The sequence below is a fragment of the Lepisma saccharinum genome, chromosome 9 (genome assembly GCF_977018435.1).
Source record: "Lepisma saccharinum chromosome 9, izLepSacc3.1, whole genome shotgun sequence".
Taxonomy (NCBI): Eukaryota; Metazoa; Arthropoda; class Insecta; order Zygentoma; family Lepismatidae; genus Lepisma; species Lepisma saccharinum.
Window position 1 is genome coordinate 69,819,590 of NC_139237.1, and position 22,106 is coordinate 69,841,695.

Consider the following 22,106-nt stretch of genomic DNA (forward strand, 5'->3'; position numbering starts at 1 on the left):
CCTAATGTAAATATACGTGTATGTAAATTCATATCCATCACAGTGTAAAAATATATTCTCTGCATACCACCTTGGATATGTTTTAGTATATTTTTTGTGTAAAAGTCACCAAAGCATTCAAATCATATGCTTAAAATGTGTTCCAAACTTGAAGATGTTCTACTGTGCTAAAAAGTAATTCCCTGTACATTTTTTACATAGTTTTCAAACACAATTACTCTTGATACACCTACAGAACACATCTGGAGTAGTTTGTTTAGTGTGTGATCACAGCATTATTTATTGTTTTACATCGTAAATAGAGACAAGGAGTATAAGGGGTAGCCCTTTCCGAAGACACCCCTGAACTGCATTTTGCAGGCTGAGGCTCTGACGTCTCGACTCAGTGTAATCGTCTGTGGGACCCGTGTCCATGCGTGTTTCTGATTGTCCCTTCACCAATTTCATCTTATCACCTTTCATCTTCATCTTCGTGATTAGTCAAAAGTGGCAGAAAATGTCAATCATGAATGACACGCCCACACACGATACGCAGTTTTTAATGTCTGTGGTGGAAGCGGGTAAAAGAGAAAGGCAAGTGATCGAGTTTGTAGACTATGCTTGTGCAGCAAAATTGACCGGTTTGCTTCGCTTTTGAGTAAATGCTTTCCAATCGCAACCAGAGTCCTCCCGACATATACAGTGTATCCGTAAAGTCGCGCAATCGAGATTTTGAACGTACGTAACTTTTGTACAAAGAAAAAATAGAGGCATGAAGCTTAAAATGGGCAGGTTTCATGCTCTTCCCTCCCTCCAACCGTACGAGTTTTCGTTTCTTTCTTTTTTGTTATTTCGCGGTTCGTAAGCAGAATCGAGGATCAATGTATCTGAAAAAAAAAAAAAAAAAGGTAAAGTGTTCCCCTGTGCATAGCACCACGCCATGAAGGCGTATAGGGGGTGTGGGGGTAACGCCCCACACTTTCTTGATCCGGTCGTGAGTGGGGGTGATGTGATCAGCATCACGCCCCTGACCGCCTTTACCCCCCAGGGTTTCCCCCAGGTACCCATGTTATTCGACGCTGGGTGGGCGCCGGGGCCGCTTGCTGATCAATATTTTTTCAGTTGTTTTGTGCGGAAGAAATCTTCATTCCGCAAATCCCATGCTGAGTTTCCGTATTATTTAGTTATTATCATGGAACGGATTTATATGTAGTAAAAATATGCTAAATATGTAAATACATATTTAGTTATTTACACCAAAATATGGACTTAAAAATTGTAAAATTTACCTTTTTAATAATATAAGACATTACACGAGCTACATAAATTACAGTACGCTTACATTGACATTAATTGTAAAACAACACAAAATATGTTTTCATTTTTCTTTTCCCAAAACAATGAATAATAAAATTTTGTTGTAAGTGTTCGAACTTGAATCTGCTTCTTTTGTCTCTTAAGATGGATTTATATTGACTAAAACTGCGTTCAATATCGCAAGAAGTAATGGGAGGGTATTTCAAATTTGTCAGTTATTCGCAAGAAATTCACCCAACTTTTTCGGTCACACGGGGACATGTAGTTATTGCACGAATATAGAGTATATTTTGAGAAATGTTCTGAAATGTGGAAATAATATGTAAATATAACTAAAATATGAGCCAAAACCTAATATATATACAATTATGGAAAATAAAAATTGAATTTTTCGAGTTTACATGCCATGATGCACAAAGATAATACAAAATATAACTGATATCAGCTTCATACGTAAATATGTATTTACATATTAATGCGTTCCCTGGTTATTACTGAATATATACAATTACGTAACACTTCGTTGATAAGCTCGAAGTAACTTTGTCGAATTCTGCACTCCGATGAATTGATATATTCTGAGGAATTGAAAGCAGAAATCTGACGATAGGATGTATAGCATAATTTCGTCGAGCAGGTCAGTATTGAAAAATAAATTCATTACAATTCTTTGCGCTATTATTAGAGGCACATATTTTTGGTAAATAAAGAAGCAAAATTTCGGTACAAAAACTGAGTCAATTTCAGGTTCAAAAGCGGTAAATAAAATAAAATATCGGTGTTAGAGCGGTGAAAAATTGGATGAAAAGTGGTATATAAAAAGACATTTTGGTTTTAAAATTGTGAATATAATCCTAAATTTGATTTAAAAACTGCACTTATTCCAGTGAATTAACATTTCACTTCTAATAGCACATTTATGTAGTTATCAGAGTATTAAGTTTATTTCTGTGTAACGGAGTCCATTTTTGCTTCTCCAATATTAACAGCAGAATTAATCCATTTTCCGGGAATTGCATAACTCTCAGGATAATTAAGACCTCGGAAGGTGTCGCAGCGGTGAATAAACCCTAAATTTCGTGTTTAATAGTTAATTTCGCTTTTTGCAGTTCATTTCGCATTATTTCGTGACAAGACATGGTCACAAAATGCATCTCACACCTTTCAAAAACATGAAAAATTAACACTACAATGTGTTTTTTCACATTTCGTTTTTTCGTCAAAAACGAAATATGCATGCCCCTAGCTATTATTAATGATAAAACTAAAATACGTCCACTCGGATAGCTCCCGATATATAACTGTGGACGGCAGTAAATATACGTGGTGAGACTTGAATGTAGATGTGCTCTGACAATCTAAATGAAAAAATAACATGCGTGAACTTATTGTGATGAAATCACAGAGTAAAGATATGCTGATGAAATCATGTGAAAAGTACGACTAATATATACGTGTTGGAACTGCACAGAAATGAGACAAATATTTTTGCTGAAGTACTACAATATGAGAAAAGTTTTGAAATCCAGTGAAAACTGAGATAAATAGTCTCGACATGCGTGGTAAGCACACGTTGAAGCGTGACAAATGATTTAATAAAAAGAATCGTTAAGTCCACGTTGGCAAATATCGGTGCAGAGTAACTGTTCTGTCCGAATTTCCAAATCGCATCAAATGTGGTGCGGGGAGGGGGAAATAATGTGGCTGGGTGCTGTATCATGTAATGGGGCCTTAAAAAATGCATTATCCTTGGGAGCGGGTGCACATTAATTCCTGGATGAAAAGCAGATTTCCGGCACCAGTGCTGCGAGCTGTATTTCAGAAAGAAAGAAGGAAAAAAACACATAAAAGCAGCGGTATTAATTTTTCGGAACGTGTTGAAAAATCCAACGAACTGTTTAATGCATCGTAGAATTAGGACTAAGCGCTTTTTTCCCCTCCCTTCCGTAAAACCGCGAAGCTGGGATTGAATAGGTTGTATTCAGTAAAAATTGAGCGCGTCGCGACCGCACTTAGGTGAATTACTCCCTATTACTCTTTGGTGTTCGGCGAAATGTGTGGCTTGGCTTGGGGCCAATGCCCGCTGCTGTCGGACGAATCTCGTCCGGCGAAACCGGCCGTGCGTTTCGCATCGGAAACAGAGTTTGCAGGTTTTTTTTTCCGGCGACGAAAGGCTGGAAAGACGCGGTTGGGGCAATTAACTGGTACTCGACGGTTAAGTGCGGATTTCTGTCCGCTGTCGTCGGGAAAGGAAATGTGTGGCTGGGAAAAGTTGGTCGATTTCGGTTTCCTCATGCAACCACGGCTTCAAGCCGCGTCCCTCTGTACTTGACATCACGGGAATGAAACTAAGAAACTGCGGGAATTATTAAAGTAGCTGAACGTACTTGCTGTAGCCTACTCAGAATGTGCAAATAGTAACGCCTCGAAACCTAACAGAAATAACGTGCACATGGCGTGAATACGTCTGGCCGATGTGCGTTGTATGTTTTAGCAGCCCGGTTGGCTGGCGAATGCACGTTTAACCCGCCCGCCCGGTTGGCTGGCGAATGCACGTTTAACCCGGCCGCCCGGTTGGCTGGCGAATGCACGTTTAACCCGGCCGCCCGGTTGGCTGGCGAATGCACGTTTTACCCGCCCGGTTGGTTGGTGGATGTGTTTTTCCCGCCTGGTTGGCTAATGAATGTGTGTTTTACCCGTCACGTACCCACAGTAACCTTCTCACACATCTAAAGGCAAACTTTCTACTAAATTTGTTGCTTGTCAGCAGTGAAACCTGTGGCGCGTTCCGAAAGTCGCACGAGTAGGCGAGTTATGTCATTCTTAAAGTCGCTTTTTGCGCAACTCCATTTTCATACGATTGATTGATTGAGTTGATGTTTTAAGTCCACTTTATGCACAGTAAGGCTAATCGGGACTGTACCTACACTTGAAAGTATGATTTGGACCACTAAGTGTCTCCATCGGGTATCGAACCCGGGACCCCTTGATTACGCGACGACGCTACTACAGCGCCATCGGAGAGGCCCCCGTTCTCATGCGAAACCCACCGACTGGGAAGCTGTTTTTTTCTTTCTTGAAAATCCATCTCCTGTTTGCAGTCAATACACGTCCATGGTTGGTTTAATCTGCACTGCGTCCTAGCGAAGGGAACACGTATACATACAATTATGTTGTACATACTTGTATGTTATCTAGTAATGATTTGCTGCACCTGGTGTTGTTATTAATTGTGTTAATTAACTAGAATTAGTTATGGTTATCCTTTATTTTCCTTTGGCTGATAATTCGTGAGATACTTACGGCCGACATGCGAATGTACATCTCTAGAAATTTAGTAGTACTTTGTCATTTATACAGCATAATATCACTACTTATTTTCATGCTTTGTAAATTCTGCCAGAAAGAAATACCTCTAAGGAAAGATAAGACCAATTGCAGGAAATTGTAGAGAATGCGGCTTAGGAGCATTCGAATGATATCGGTCAGATGTGTACTGAAGCAAAACGCACAGAAGGAAATGCGTCAGATTTAGTTTATGCACTTCAAATTAATTAATTGATACAGCTGAGTATGCCATCGTTAATTTCTTCATTCATTGTTGATTGAATCTTCTGCTCCGATGCATTTTTTTGTGCTTTAACAAAACTTTAATGCTTTTCCTACCGATTCATTGCATCATTAGTTCATGTGATCGCTTTACTTCCCATGCATCGTTGTGTTATTCTTTTTTATTAATTTCTAATTATTCTAAATATTTGGAAAAGTTAATTTCGAACATCAAATTGAAAATTACTAACATTTACGGCATTATGGTGTATTGCTGCATTCGAAAGAATGAAACATGAGGATAGACTATATTTTAACAATTCAAAATCAATTACTACAGGTTGTTGTTTTGAGAATGAATGATGCTTAGATGGAATTAGCGAATGGTTGATTGATTTTGATTGATTCATTTGGTGTTTTAAGTTCACTTTATGCACAATAAGGCTAATCGGGGCTGGGCCTACAGTTTAAAGTGGGATCCAAACCACTATGTATCTTCACCGGATATCGAACCCGGGGCCCCTTTATACAAGGCGACGACGCTACCACTGCACCATCGAGAGGCACTGAATTGAATTGGCGAATGGACATTGAAGAAGAACCTCCACGTCCTGCCCGAGATTCTAAAATGGAACTTCTGAATCGATTTCGAAAGTCGACCACTTAACTAAACTGAAGATGTATTGCAGTGAGTTAGGTAATATAATATAATCTTACTTAGAGAATATGTTAGAAAGCATACTGCAAGTATGTAACCTACTAACATCAATATGTTTGAAAGTGAATCAACACCATCTTAGAGGAAAATAGTGCACTGTTGTCACCTGAAGTTAAGCAAAGACACAATACGTTTTTTTACAATTCATTAGTAACGATGAAAAGCTACGATTTGGGAAATTGACTTTGGGACGGGACTTCGTGTAGTGGTAGGGTACTCCATGGGTATTGATATGATTAGGTGCTAGTGCGCACTATCTAGCCATTTCCGAGAAAAAGCGCTTGAAAGATTCGAAGTTTTTCAGTAGCACCTCATGTGCATAATACTATACGAAGTCTAATCCCAAACTCAATTTCCCCAGCCGTAACCTCTCCTTACGAGATTTATAGTTCTTATTTGGCAAGGCAGGATATTTAGTAATCATATGGTAATATCCTTTTTCTCCAAGCAGAAGATTCTAATGCATACTGGTTTCTAGGTAATTCATTTGGTTGTATATTTCTTTTATTAGGCTTTGATGTTAGTCTTTCTTATTCATATTATTACTTTTTATGTTGTGTTAGTATTTTGTTGTTTCTGTTTATTAACAGTTTTAACTGAATATCCTGCATCTGTTTTTAGTATCTCTGGTATCTTGTAATTGTATACTATGTGTCCGCATTGCACAACTGATGTAATAATAACTGATGTTGTCAGCAGTATAACTTCCTTTCATAAATAAAATAAGTAATATTTATAAAAGATCAGATTGGATATTCAACATTTGATGCTTTTAGAAATATGCTTGAGGCTAGAGAAAATATATATACGCTTGCGTTTCTCTGTGTACGTGAGGCAATAAGTGTTGCCAGTTCAAGAGGTTTGCCGACCGGGGTAGCCTCTGCTTTGCAAGGCCCGAAACATATTGCTAAGTGCGTTCATATCGACTGGCATTTATTTGATCAGCTGTTTGCTCAGGATGCTGCACTTTCGTCAATTTGCATCACCGAGGAGAACAAGTTTATCATTCGATTGGTAAGCAAATATAGTACCTATCTCTCTCACGGCGCGGAATTATTGACTCAATTATTGTTGCTATGGATACGAACCACACGTAAAAGGGGTCTCTGAATGCGAGCAGGGAAAAAATAATAACTAGAAAAAAAAACAACAGGGAAGTCTCTTTCCTTATTTAGTTGACACTTGACACGCTTGTCTGTTTTTTTTAAAGTACTAGTTAGTAAAGCTGATATGATACGAGTGTGACAGTTCAGCCGCTACAAATAAATGAGTGCCACTCGTGTAGCGAAAACAAAAGTAAAACTTTCACGATTGTTGGATGAAAATCAGTAACTAAATAATGAATGCTGAAAATTGTTATGTCACATTTGCGTTGACGTTATTAAGTTAGGGGGGACTGACTCTCTCTGAAGGCCCTCAGATGTCAACCCCTCGTCCACGTAGAACAAATTGGTATGCATTTTTCATGCTCTCTTGTCTGAACCCACAGAATGTATAATCCTCTCCTGCTTCTCGATGGCATAGTGGTAACGTCATATCCGTGTAATCAAGAGGTCGTGGGTTCGATACCTGGTACAGATACGTGATGGTTCGTATCCTACTTTAAACTGTATGCAAACTGTAACATCTCTGTACACAAACTGTACCTAAAACAAGCAAATACAACCCTCTGTGTTGTCCTTATGTGTTTTGTGAATCTCCCTTCAACAATTTCATCTTATCTCCATTCATCCACATCGTCGCGAAAGTGCAAGAAGAACGACGTAAAATATCCACCAATGAAAATATGATTAAATTAACATACGGCTTTATGTAATTCGGATGTGTCTTTTCTCAAGAGATATGTACAGAATGGGACGCAATACAAGTTACAACAAATTGTCATTATAAACAATTAAGTACTAGACACTTAAATTTTGAGTGGGTCAGGTGTGCTTACCAGTACTTCGGACACTTCGTGACGTCATACATTTTAAAGATGGTGCTTGTGCTACAAGCTTTTTATTTTAATTCCGCTTTGTGCAATGATAGGTTAATCGGGACTGGACCTATTGTTAAAGTGGGATCCGAACCTCCATATGCCTCCACCTTGTATCGAAACTGGAATCTTGATTACAAGGCAACGACATGGAAACTATGCCATCGGGGAGGCCCAACCTTTGCGTGTGAGAAGTCCAACAGGACAGGCAATCAACATATGTGCTGTGCATCTTAGGCTATAGTGTAGTGAAGCCTCATCTTTAAAATGACACTTTCGTTTTAAAGCTACGCACTGTTCTTCCCATTAACATGAATGTACCCAGACTTTATTTTCCAGAGAGAAAACTATTTTTTACAGAGGCAAAACTATTTTTCCCAAAGGGAAAACTATTTTTTTCCAGAGGGAAAACTATTTTTTTCCAGAGGGAAAACTATTTTTTTCCAGAGGGAAAACTATTTTTTTCCACAGGGAAAACTATTTTTTCCAGAGGGAAAACTATTTTTTTCCACAGGGAAAACTATTTTTCCAGAGGGAAAACTATTTTTTTTCAGACGAAAAACGATTTTTTTTCCAGAGGGAAAACTATTTTTTTTCCAGAGGGAAAACTATTTTTTTTCCAGAGGGAAAACGATTTTTTTCCAGAGGGAAGACGATTTTTTTTCCAGAGGGAAGACGATTTTTTTTTCCAGAGGGAAGACGATTTTTTTTTCCAGAGGGAAGACGATTTTTTTTTCCAGAGGGAAGACGATTTTTTTTTCAGAGGGAAGACGATTTTTTTTAAGTGTGTGTAAAAACTTTTTCCAGGGGGGAAACATTACTTTTCCAGGCAGGGCTAGGGAAAATGGGATAACGTTAATTTTACTATCCACCTAAAAAGAGCACAATGAAGAACCATGGCCTTGAGGACGTCTTGTAAATATCAATTGACATCTTAGGTAAAGTCGAGCTGGAGACAGTCTATAATATTTTATCGGACTTTACGATTTTCATTTGACTCACCCTCGTATAAACGGAAAATGAGAAAAAGTTCTTTCACCTCTTGCTCCACCCAAATATCAGCCTGGCATAAACTCTTCCTTGAGCATCGTGGAAGGTTTCCCCATCGACCGACTGACGTAGAGGAATCTCAGTGGACTACTAATCCGAAGGGTAGCGTTAACTCTCTCCGGATGTGTTTTCAGGCAGTCGATTAACCCCTGGGGAATATTCGCAGCTGTGTTCCCGCAGGCTCATTCGTAAGCAAACATTTTAAGTAAATATAAAGGTTAATTGAATAATAATGCGTGGTTTAGAGTTTCTCATGATTACTTTTAATTCGGTAAGTTAATTTAGTCGCGAACTGGTTCTCCCCTAAGATTAATACGCTGTAAAGTAGACGGAATAGTCAGGGCTGCCGACAGCTAATGTTTTTCTTGAATCTTGACTTTTCTGGAGCTAACCGAGAAGAATGAAAGAGGAGAACCCCTGAGGACGCCCAAACTCCACCCGCATGCATTCAGGGATATACGCTCATACTCAGGAAACTCTGGAGTAAGGCCGCGCATAACTGTAAAGAAGGGGAGAACGCGAGTGGGCGGTGCGAGGCAGTGCGGCTGGTGCAAACGGCTGGAATACCCTGTCCCAGTTATCTCTGGAACAAGACCGCGCATAGCGGCAGAGAAGGGGAGGAAATCGAGTGGACAGAGCGAATAAGTACATGCTGCTGTAAAGGCTGGTAACAGCAGTCGCTTTTCCCCCCTCCATGCAATCCCGTTCCTCTCACCGGTTCATTGATGGAGCCGTCTCGCATCATTACTTGCGCAGAGACTTTTGTTTTCGTTCGTCTGCTCCAGAGATAGATGGGACACAGTGTAGTTGCAGTGTCGACATGGGCGGAGTTTGAGCTTTTGGTTTGGGGGGCAGGCTCTGGGAGAAGCATATGCTGTTTCTGAGGGTTGTTGAATATCTCCTAGCTTATAAGGGGTCCGAAGACCTTCAACCGGAAATTAAAGAAACAACAACTTAAAAACACTGAGTTCTAGGCCTTTTAGATTTGAAAGTGTTAAATTTCCTCGCTTAAGTAAACAAATATTAATTAGTATATTGGTTGTCAGTTTTAAAAGACGCAAAACAGTACGATTATTGCATTTTGCATTTCATTAAATTTTTATTGATACTATACTCCTATTACTGTAAAAAGTTACGGTACAATAGCAAGCTTCAGAAATTTTAGAAAAATTAAATTGAAAAGTTCTTTGGATGCCTCAGCAGCAACTGTTGACTGAACACAAAGTTATTTTACGTTTTTCTTTCTTCAAACTATACACATCAATCAAATCGTCTAAGACCCGCTATTGCGGCGCAATTACCGCACATGCCATCATGCCAAAAGTCAAGATTTGCGGTATGACTTCATAACAAAAATGTTGTAACTGAACTTAATCATATGTTATTTTGTTAGTCTTTTTTATGTTGGGGGCCAGCCCCCACCCTGGCCCCTCCAGAACTCCGCCTATGCCTACATACCACACCTTTCCCTCTGACGTGTTCATTGGTGGAGCCCTCGGGAGTCACTTTTTGCGCAGATACTCGTTTTCGTTCGCTAGCTCCACAGATTCCTGGGACAGAATATAGTGCCTTGGGGATCTGGTTAACGTATCATGGATATAGTGGACCAAGACTCATTCGCGATTAGCCAAAAGTGGCAGAAAAGCGAAGTAAAGTAAACCAAATCAATCGTTTTCAAGTGACATGTGTGTCACTTGTACGTGTCACTTTGGTCTGAAAGCTCCCGTGTAATTAAAGTGGCAGAGTGGTTACGTGACCAACCAAGAAACTTGGACGTAACTTCCGTGGGAACGTAGGTGGTTGTCTTTATGGTCTCGACTGCCTCTCAAACCACTTCCTTCTCCCTTTTATTCCATCTTCACTCAGCAACTCACTCGGCAGGTAATAGCAATCCAAGCAAAGCACCTTGTGACGTTCTCGAAATGAGGTCGGTTCCTTGCACACAAATCTCGTCGATTACCAGCTTCTATCGATCTTCCATTCCGAGTTGGGGAAGAAAATCCATCTTGAGAACTTTCAAGATCCAAGACACGGCTCAATATATAGAATATGTTTCCAGAATATCAATAGGTGACACGTCCCGCTTGTCACCCTACTTCTGACAGTCCAACTAGTTGCTGTCCCGATCCATTTCTGGTGAAAGGATACAACGAAACTTTTTACCACTCTGTTGAATATGTTTATTCCAATGTAGTTCGGTTCAGTTATACTGTAGTATATTGTAATGAACATATTCAACAGGATGGTAAAACTTTAGTTTGATTGTTCCACAAAAATAGATAGAGCTTTTATAAACACCCTGTATATGGCAGTGCACTGAGTGGTCAACTCGCGACCTCGCTTCCAAACGTTCTCGACGTGGTCCTGGGGTTCCTTTACAAGTGCCCCTTCATCATTTTAATCCACTCATCATTCATCCTCAGTCGTCGCGATTCGGGAAAAGTTGAAGAAGAGCGACGCTAAATAAGGAAATCAGATTGAGTGTGTGTGCTATGACGTAAGCGTGATACCTCTTTAATCCACTTGTGTAAACACATAGGAAGGAAGGATCCCATTAAAGACGTTCGAGATGGAATTTCAGCTTTTTCCCTTCCTTTCCAAAGACCTTTGCCCCTCACCCAAGCTCAAGTACACAGCTTCATCGACCTAAACCGTCAGTCTTAAATTGCTTTGACACGCTTTGGACAAAATGACAAGCGAGCTAACAAGATGTTTTCCATGTGAAAAGACTCTATCTACTGCATCGATCGGGTTTGAAACGGTCTTAATATCTTGGAACGCTTGTTATAGCCGCTTACGCACGATCAATTAACATCGGAGAGAGTTCTCGTTCGTAAGGACAAGAGCGAAATATCTCTTCAATCTCGCATTGCACGAAATCGCCTGTTGGACGAATTCAAGATGTTATTAAGGAAGGAGGTGAAGTGCACTTAAAATCTATGTGACCTGTTGTCACCCCTAAATTTACAAGTAGGATTTCAACCAACGTTCATGTTTTACGGAGAATAAGGAAGTTTTCAGATCAAGCGATAAGCGACAGTAGCTGTTTCCTATCCTTTGTTCTCAGGTGTTCGCGTGTGTCGCAGGTATTTTAAACGTGTGTGCGTTTCAAAGTAATGGAAGCGGGAATATGTCACGTTCTTTTATTGTTAATAATAAGAACAACGCAGAAAATTAATGAAAAAAGAAATTTATCAGGTAATATACACTATATAGCCAAAAGTCACCGTACACCCAGTGCTCCAAAGACACCAGACAGGTAACTAAGATGATGCCAGACCTCCCTTCGCTATTATTACAGGATTTACTCTTCGTGGCAGGCTTTCCACTAAATTCTCGTATATTGCTGGTGAATTATTTTCCCATTCGTCCTGTAGTCTCGTGAATAGTTCGTGGGTAGTTTTCGGTCGACTCTCCAGTTCATCCCAAAGATATTCTATGGGGTTCCAGTCGGGGCTTTGAGCAGGCCAGCTAAGCACATCCACCTGCTTGTCCTCAAACCACGATGCAATGGACCCTGCTTCATGGACAGGGGCATTATCGTGGTGATAGAGAAAAGGGCCCATTCCAAACTGTTGCCAGTGTTGGCAGCACGCTATTGTCTAAAATGTCCTCATAAACACCACTGATAATGTTGCCATTCACGGTACTGCATGCACAGTGAATGCTTTTCTAGAGCCTGGATGGGGTCCGTGTCGCTTGTGTGAAAGCTTGCTTAGGTACATCCAGCGGTCGCCTGACGGTGATACGTAAGCACCAATAAGAGGATAGTACGCTGGTTCTTGGGACGCTGTGAATAAAACTAACAATTTTTTGCAGAGAAGGTGGACAAAAAAGTCTCACTTCTCCGACAACTGCTTATATCCCGCCTTTGAATGCGCGACGTCACAAATCAAGACGTTAAGAATGGTTAGTTTTTTTCCATTATTATTTTCTCTACTTTTTTGTAGGGATTTAATTTCGAAAAATGCCAGCGACAGGAGTGATACTTTTCATGATATCTTTCAACATTCCATAGCCGAAATACCATTCATTCTAGAAGTCAATTTGAAGAATACCTTTCCTGCAGTTGACGAAACTGAGTTTTATTAGCAATGGTTTCTTTTTTCATTCCCCAAACATTAGTTCACACATTTGATCTTTACATGTCTACATGTTGCAAATCGTAGCGCTATGTTACTCTTTTCAGCTACCAAGCCTTCTTTGGAAAGATTGTTTGATTAATCTTGTTTATTTCACATCGGTGTTCTACAAATTTTGTGTAATCGCGACGATGTGGATGAATGGTGATGAAATGGGCATTCACAAGCACATTTGGACGACACGAGGCCCGCAGAGGTTTATCCCATCTGCGGGTTTAGGCGCCACAGCCTCGGCAGCTTGCAAAAATGCAGCCCAAGGTACAGCTACTGCATAGAAGCCCTTCTTTGGAAAGAATTATCGTTACCGAAAAATCCTAATCTTATCAAATAATGGTGCAAACGAACGCGACTACTTACTTTCTCTTCTCGACGAACAAACTGAAGCCGCTTCGGTGGCCACGCTCGTTGCCGGTCGACTTATGATCTCTCAATTGAAGTTTCCTGGTTCGAGTCCTGGTCTGGCATTGAATGTTACGTTGTGTGATAACTAGGTAACTCTCCAGCCTTCTTAAATCCGAAGATTTATGGCTGCAGCAACACAAGCCTTCCATCTGTCGCTTTCTTGGGCAAGATTAATTCAATGGTTTCCATCCTTACCAATTTTATTTTAGTCCATTTCAATGTTATCCCTCCATCTTCGTCTTGGCCTTTCTACCGGTTCTCTTACCATCAGGTTTCCCAACAAGAATATTTCTTTCCTTTTCCATTCGTGCCACATGGCCTACCCATCTAAGTCTTCTTGATTTAAATATTCTAATAATATCTGGACATGAATACAAATTATGTAGTTCTAAATTACGTAACCTTCTCCACACACCTGTCTCCTCATCCCTTTTAGGTCCAAATATTTTTCTAAGGATTTTTTTCAAATACTCTTAATTCATGTTCCAAATTTATAGATTGCTTTCTTTCGTCTTTTCTTCCACTTTTGGCTAATCGCGAAGATGAGGATGAATGGTGATATGGTGATATTTATGGAAGGACAAACACATATGGACAGAACACAGGTTCCATAGAGGATTATCCTGGCTGAGAGTCCTGACGCCATAGCCTCGTTAGTCTGCAAGAGGTTGACATCTAGGTGTCTTGAGAAAGTATCACCCCTTATCCCCCAAATTGGATTCGGAATTCGAATCGGCTAATTCTCAAATCTGTACAGGGTTGTTGGAAAATTTGATAACAACAGTTTAGTTTGCTTTAGAATCAATTTTCACCGTGAAGCAAACAGAACACCACCTGCCGTTCACATGACGAACCCGCGAAACCCAATACTGTATGAATTTCCCTTATTTTTCAACCGGACACTCTTTGGGGGCGGGGCGAGAGGAAAAGTTAGGAACGGCGGGAAAAGCAAGGAGGGTCGCATCTCTAAGTCAACAAGTTCTGACGTCAAGTTCTGATTGGCCAGTGATGCCGTCGAACAATTCGAATCACGCGTCAATCCCCCCTCCTCTCGTCCCTACGTGCTTGGGGGTAGAATTTCGCGGCGTGGAAACAACCTCAAGTGGGCGCCTCGATCGCTCATTACGATGGTTTCCCGTTACAGCCGAGAAACAATAGAGGGCGCTCGTGTTCCCTTTCTCCCTGGATCTTAACGCCATAAATAGATTGATCGGGAAATCACTTTTCCTGCGCTCCGCCCTTCCACTTGGTCGAATGAGTACCCGAAATGTACGGTCACGCGCAATAAAAACTGGACACTGAAGTACTCGCTTCACAGCATGGCGTTGTGTTGCGTAACTCTACAGGGATGGTCCAACCTCAAGCTAGCTCATTGCCGTCGAGTAGACATTTCAGGATGCACGTGTCGCATTTTTTATTGTTCCCGACTGTATCACCAGTTGTGAGATATTTAAGAAATATTCAAGTTGTGCCTATTCTCTATTGAAGCACAAATCAACATCATTGTATATTTACAATATTTCGTTCACATGTGTCTTAAACTTCAAATGTGTACAGTCATCAGCAAAAGAAATGTGACGCATAGATCCTGAAATTCTCGCTTCCCTGCAAGGCGTTATGTGTGTTGCCTAACTCTACAGCGATAAGTATACAGGGTTATTAAAAAAGAAAGAGCAGATTTCAAATGTTTATTTCTCATGAACTTGAAAAGATAGAAACACGTGCTATACATCAATGGATAGGGGAAGGTTCAAAGTTTTATTGTTGAAAGTTTTAATGTATGCACTCAACATGAGCACCATGTGTTGCCCAACAATCATCAAAAGGGTACTCCATTTCTTGCCCCACACGAATTAACTGGTCCCTAGTTCTTGAATTGATAGCTACAACAATTCGATGTGTCAGATCTTGAAGAGTAGCAGGTAGAGGTGGTACATACATTGTGATTTAATGTATTCCCACAGATAATTCACGTTGCACGATTCACTCTTCGCAAACTGCAGCACAAGAAACGACTTCTCCTGTGGCGTCGCCATTTTACCTGTAAAGAAAAAACGCCGTTGCAGGCATTGAATGGAACTAATAGGCCGGATAAAACTTTGAACCTTCCTCTATCTGCGTTTTTCTATCTTTTTTAGTTCGTGAGAAATAAACATTTGAAATCTGCTCTTTCTTTTTGAATAACCCTGTATTTTAATATCTAATTTTGAATGTAAACTTCTATCACCGCCACAGAGTTAGGCAACACACATAACGTTATGAAGGGGAGCAAGTATTTCAGGCTATAGGTGTCCCATTTATATTGCCGGTGAGTGTATGTTTCATTAATGTGCAATATTAAATAACCTTTTTTAAAAAAATAAATCTGTAATAAACGTTTATGTGCTTGACAACATTGAAGTTGGCCATAGTAACAAAAATGACAGTATAAGATAAAAATTGATTTATCAAAACCTGATTTGTTTCGTTTTCATTCTTAAAATATCCATGTAATTGCAGTAATATTGTCGACCCACAGAATTTAGTATTATCGCTAATTCCTGGAATATTCATCTTATAAGCAACTAAATTGGGACAACAATACAGATATTATTATATCAGTGTAGGTCCAGTCTCGATTAGCCTTACCGTGCATAAAGTGGACTTAAAACAAAAAATAAATCAAATCAATAATAATGAATCGAATTGAATTCCTCAGTTCAAACCTAAATTAATTCAGACAGTCTGAAAAATTGATAGTTACGTATCTAAAATATATACGTTGAAAAATTACAATTCCTCGGGTCATTAATTATTTAACTTGTGCCGTATTTTTATTCGCGGGTCAAATTGGAATAAATCAACGATCTGTGCTTTTAATGCGAAATCTCCGAAAATGTCAAATTCAAATCTAAAAATGAACCGAATGTTCTGTCATGCATTATGAATATTCTTGTTGAGAGTATTGGCGTGTCCTGTGAGTATTTTTATTTTACGTCTCTCTTCTTTCACTTTTGGAAAATGGCGACAATGAGGATGAGAGATTGTTAGATGAAATAAATGAAGGGACAGTCTTGAAAAATACCTCTACCCTAGATGGATTCGTAGCCTGGTCCCGAACGTTGACCACTAAACCCCCTCAGATACCGAGTCTGAGGTTGGTCTATTCAATTCAGCAATCGATCCCTATTGGTTACTCGGAAACGACTATACTCTATCCCGGGAATCTTTGGAGTTCGAGCAAGTCTCTGCGCAAGTAGTGACTCGAGAGGGCTCAACCGATGAACACGTGCGAGGGATCGGGATTGAATGGAGGGGAAAAGCTACTGCAGCTACCAGCTGTTTGTATCAGCATGTACTGCTTTGCTCCGCCCACTCGTTTTCTCCCCTTCTCTACTTTATGGGCGACCTTGCTCAAGAGATTATAGGGATAGAGTATACATAGTGGTATGAAAGGCCTTACAAATACAGTGTTATTAACGATATAAATTAAACCAATTTGTCAGTTCGTTCGAAAATCTGTAACCGAATAAAGTGTGTCAGTTGCACTTCTTCCCCCCCCCCTCCCCCCAACGTTTATTTTACAAGCCAGCGGCAGTAACAACACCATCAGGTTTTGGAACGCTATGAGTTTGCAACTACTGAACCACAGACAAAGGTAATAATAATACATTTGTCTGTTCCTGAACTTTGAATCCTCATGAAGCAGGGCGCATGTGATAACGCCTGATGTGTATGCTTCCTGCTGGTCAATACTATATTTTGGGTTGCATACGTCGCAGGCGATTATCGCTCCCCTTCAAATTTGTCATGGGCTACATGCACTTAGCGGTGACGCCAAATCGGACAGGCGCATACATATCTCGAAACTTTAGAATATACTTTATGTAAATAAGTGTGGGAGGCAAAAAACGAAGATATTTTGATTTTTATAACCATGTGAGCCGGAAGAATGGAAAAAAATATTTGCCCGGATTTCTAGACACTAAAACCACAGATGTGCCAAAACTTGTCAGTCAAATTTGGTATGAATATTCACAAGTTCACTTTACGCACGGATAGGTTCATAAGGACTGGCCTTACAGTTTTGAAGTGGGATCCGAACCACTGTGTCCTACCACCGAACCCGTGACCCCTTGATTACAAGGCAACAGCATTACCACTACCCCATCATGAAAAATGTAGGGGCGAGCTGCAAATAGGTGGAAACACACGATTATAGACACTTCAAGAAACGAAGAGGCCTTTACTCGTAATATTTTGAATTATAATAAACATAGCTTTTAATTCAAAATATCTCATCTAAAATTTAGTACTTCTGTAACATTTGCAACCGTAATTTTGTAATATCAGCAGATTCTTTTATGATTTTTACAATAGTTTTACTACATATTTATGCACTATTTATTGGTCTTCGAAACTAATATGTTGAAAATTCACGGTTCTATTACCTTCTAAAATAATAGTGTATATTAATAATTAGCATTCAATATTAATTGAACATTATCCATTGTGTTGCGCTTCTGCTAATTGTTATAACACCAGGCGAAAATATTATAGAAAGAGGCGAAAATATTGAATGAACACAGAAATCACATTCCAAGTTACACGAATTACAAATTAACAATAAATATTTTGTTAAAATGTTTTGTTCCAAAAGATTGTCATACTCAAATATGCTCACGCAACATTTTCATGTGTGTTATATATTCTGTGAAGCGACTCAATTTGTTTTTGGTTCATCTTGTTCTGTGGCTTCAGAAATAAAACTTCTAGTCCCCAGTTCAATTCGGCGTATTAATTTTCATGCAGTATCAGGTTTGAATACTGGCTTAAAATTTAACATAGCTTAACAACCAGGAAGGGGCGTGTCACAGTGGACAGGTTTTGCTGTTAGAAGTAATGTTCCGTGAAATGTAGTTTTTATTATTATTATTTTTATTTTATTATTAGGTTTATTATGCAGTAGTGTTGAACATTAATTGCTCGGAATTTTGACTTGACACCTAAATTACAATTCCATTTCCAATTTACGGTTCTGATCACTTTGCCTCGAAGTTTAGTAGGTTATCGGCGTTCACCTACCGTGGTCTCTGTGGAATAAGCTGCGTTGCGAGGATTTATGTTTCGGCGTGCTAACGATAAGCATTGATTCCCAAATGGCTAGGCACCGATAGGACGGGGGAAGTTCCGATTGTTGTTAATCAAGGTTAAGGTAGCTTTGCGGTGGTGAATGACCTGTCCGGGTTCACAGTGAAAGCCCATTTGATTTCGCGCGTAATCAGAGTCTCCGACACTGCTCTTAGGGAAACAAACACTATCTTCATCAACCCAGGGAATGTTATGGTGAGGTGAGGCTGGCCTCATGTCCATTCTACCTTCCTTTCATTTACATCGTGTTTATTTTTGCTTTTATACTTCTAGGTATCATTTTATGAGGATAATGATGTGTTCCTTTCTATCTTTCTTTCTTTATTACGCTTTTCTGTCACTTTTTATTTTATCCTCTTTCTCTTTTCACGTTCTTTGTGTTTGTGTCTCTCGCTCTCCGCTTTTCTGTATCTTATCTTTTTATTCTCTGCTATCCTATTACGTTGTTTGTCTCTTTCTCTCATCCTCTTCCCAATTTTTCCATTTCTCGTTCTTTATTTCTCTTTCCCTTTTCTATCCCTTTCTTAATTTATTTTCTGCTTCTCTGTCACTTTCTTTCTTTCATCTTCTTTATCTTTTCCTCTCGTTATTTATCTCTCTATTTCTTTGTTTTTCTTATCTTCTCTTTCAAAACACTCTCTCTCTCTTTCTCTCTCTCTCTCTCTCTCTTTCTTTCTGTTTTTCTTATCTTCTCTTTGAAATCAGTCTCTCTCTCTTTCTTTGTTTTTCTTATCTTCTCTTTCAAAACACACTCTCTCTCTCTCTCTCTCACTTTCTCACTTTCTCTCTCTCTCTCTCTCTCTCTCTCCCTCTCTCTCTCCCTCTCTGTCTTTGTCGGGAATGACTACCTCTCTTCCACGTAGTACATCCTGGACTGTATTTTGCAGACTAACAAGACTCTGGTGACTGGACTCAGCCAGTATAATCCTCTGTGTGGCTTGTGATTGGCCTCAACACACATCCTCATCTTCGCGATTAGCCAAAAATGGCAGAAAAGCGAAGTAAAATAAACCAAATCAATCAAGACTGCAAAATGTACAACTTTTCCCATTCTTCAGTCCTTTTACTTTTGTGTTCAATATAAGAAATTATAAAACTTTGTCCATACTTTAATTGTTAAATACATTCTAGATTAAAACTTCTGAAATTTAAATCCTGTTTTTCCGGTGGAACCAATTTATGATGCACGGATATCTTTATTACTTAAAGCAAAGTCGTGTTTCATATTTTCTTAATTACAAAAAGATAAATGAACCATCTTAGGTGCGCATCAGGACATTGATCATTCAGAATGTAGCCTTAAATACTACCCTCAGACCTTACTTGCCGTGAACGGAGCTCCAACGGCAGTTCTGCATAACTGTCGTCCCCGAAACAGAGTGGAATTTCAATTTTCCCTATGTTCTACATCGATCCAATGCAAGCGCTTATTATATGTGAATAGTAAATTATTGCGAGCTTACAGTATCCAACAGAGCGAACTGGAACAATGGACCACACAGATTCCACCAACAATGTACTTCTCTGAAATAGAAACTGGATGAAATTGTGCGGCCTGACCTAATTCCTTTCATGCACGATTCCAATTTCGCTGAAATCCTAACAAAAGCCCGGCTCTCGATGAATTTCGTATGCGTATTTCCTTTACAGGAACTGCCTGCACCAACACCGTGCATTTTTTATTTCAGCGGACTTACATTGAATGCTCACTTCGTTTTATTTGTATTTTGATTTCGCGTTGCTTTTGTATATCCTTAGGTTGATCGCGACAATAGGGATTAATAATTAAATGGAACTGGTGAAGGTTGCAGAGGAACATCCATGCCACGGTAATATGTCTAACACTGAGCCGACCACTTAGTAAGGTAACGTGGCGCGCTACGACGCCAGGTTCGATACCCGGCCTGGACGTTCTTTATGAGTGTTCCTTCATCAATTTCATCGTGTCATCACTCATCCTCATCTCCGCGATTAGCCAAAAGTGTCATAAGAGCCAAGTAAAAATCGACTCAATCGATGAATTGATTAGGACCACAACCTTTTAAGGAGACCCTTCTTCATTAGTCCTTAGGGCTTTCTCGATGGGGTAGTGGTATCGTCGTCACCTTGTAACCAAGGGGTCCCGGTGGAGGCACATAATGGTTCGGATCCCACTTTCATCTATAGATCCAGTCACGATTAGCCTTACTGTGAATAAAGTGGACTTAAAACATCAACTCAACCCAAAACCTTTTGGCTCTGTGTCTCTTGACCTGATCAATGATTTTCATCCACTGTGTTCTATCTTGCGCACATCTTTTCCAGTTCTTTATCTGTATCGTTTTCAGATCTCAAATACATCATCTTACGACTTAATTTTTGACCTTCCTTTTGGTCTTGAAGATGGAAGTCCATTACTTTAGAGAGGCTCTCTTACATGAGATTCCAAGTAAACTTACTTCCACATAATCAACCTTCCACAGCCTCTCCCGAGTGCGTTACTTGCATTTTTGTGATGGTTTGGTAATCATATTTTCAAAAGCTTCCTGTATCTCGGTTAATACCAGAGTTTTCGAATAAGAACAAGACTGAATTTCACGGCGTCGGAAACTGTTATCCGGTTCAAGACCTCAACTCGCTTTGTTACCATTGGTGTTTTCCATAGACCAGGAGGAATTAACAAATACCAGTTTTCCTTGAAGATCTTCTTGAAAATGCAATATGAGTAATAGTGAAGATTTTGAGAGGAATGTTTATCCTTCTCACACAACTTGTATGGTAATAATTTGTCTGATTTCGGATAGAGGTCGTACAATCCCAATACAGATAGAGGCCAACATACCGAGAAGTTCGACTATTGCGAGTTGCACCGACATTCAACTTACAGGTACCGTTGTCCTATTTCACTCTTTAATGTATCTTGTTCAGTTCAATACAGTTTCTGCATTGATTACCGAATTTTCTTTCACAATAATAATATTATGTCAATATCCGATCGTGACTTTTGGCCCACCCTCATTATGTTATTTGGCATAAGAATAATATAAAGTTGCATGAAAGTTTTCGTTCACCACGAGACAAGCAACGGGGTAAATCTAACCTATGAGAAGTGGTAGTTTCGACTTTACAGGTCGAAAAAACATCTGTTTTTAGCTGCGCGCACTGCTTTGCTCCACCCATTCGCTTTCTCCCTTTCTCTACCGTTATGCGCGACCTTGCCCAACAGAATCTTTGAACAGCCTGTGGGAACAAATTAAACCTGCGAGCATTGAGCGGGACACCTTGTATAACCAAAGGAGAGCAAAGTGGCCTCAAACTGGATTTCGAAAGTTGCTCTACTTGCATTGAAAGAAATTTCGGCACCCTACCTTAACAAAGAACGGCCGAGGACAAAACATGATAATTGGATTCGTTTCCCATTTGCAATGCAATCCAGATTTTTCCCTTTTGTTTCGCATCTACACGGGAGAGAGAAAGAGACAGATAGAAGCGTTCGTGCAAGTTGCCAAAAGTTTTCGGGCAACAAAAGCCTTTTCTTTGGTCCAGAGGCTGCAAATTTCATTTAGGAGACGACAGCATCATCAGATGAAAGCAGTGAACGCTGTTGAAAAGAAATGGGAGAGAGAGAGAGAGAGAGAGAGAGAGAGAGAGAGAGAGAGACTCTCTTTCAGTCTCTGCCGAAATTAAATTGAAACGAACCTCATGGTGTAAAAGAGAGTGCGAGAATGCAATGAGATTCATAAAGATGTTTGTGGCGTTTCACATTCGCCGACAGTTTCTCAACATGAAAGTTCATCCCCGTCAATTCAGGCAAAGCAGATGAAGCTCAAGGCTGTTGTAGAGACACAGACACACACGCCAC

The 22,106-nt window shown here is 39.8% G+C and overlaps 1 protein-coding gene across 3 annotated transcripts in view; it reads left to right on the forward strand.

The window, feature by feature from the left end:
* Window positions 1-22,106, forward strand: part of Tpst (tyrosylprotein sulfotransferase) — a 420,927-nt gene that overhangs the window by 237,133 nt on the left and 161,688 nt on the right. The gene's annotated exons all lie outside the window — the stretch shown is intronic.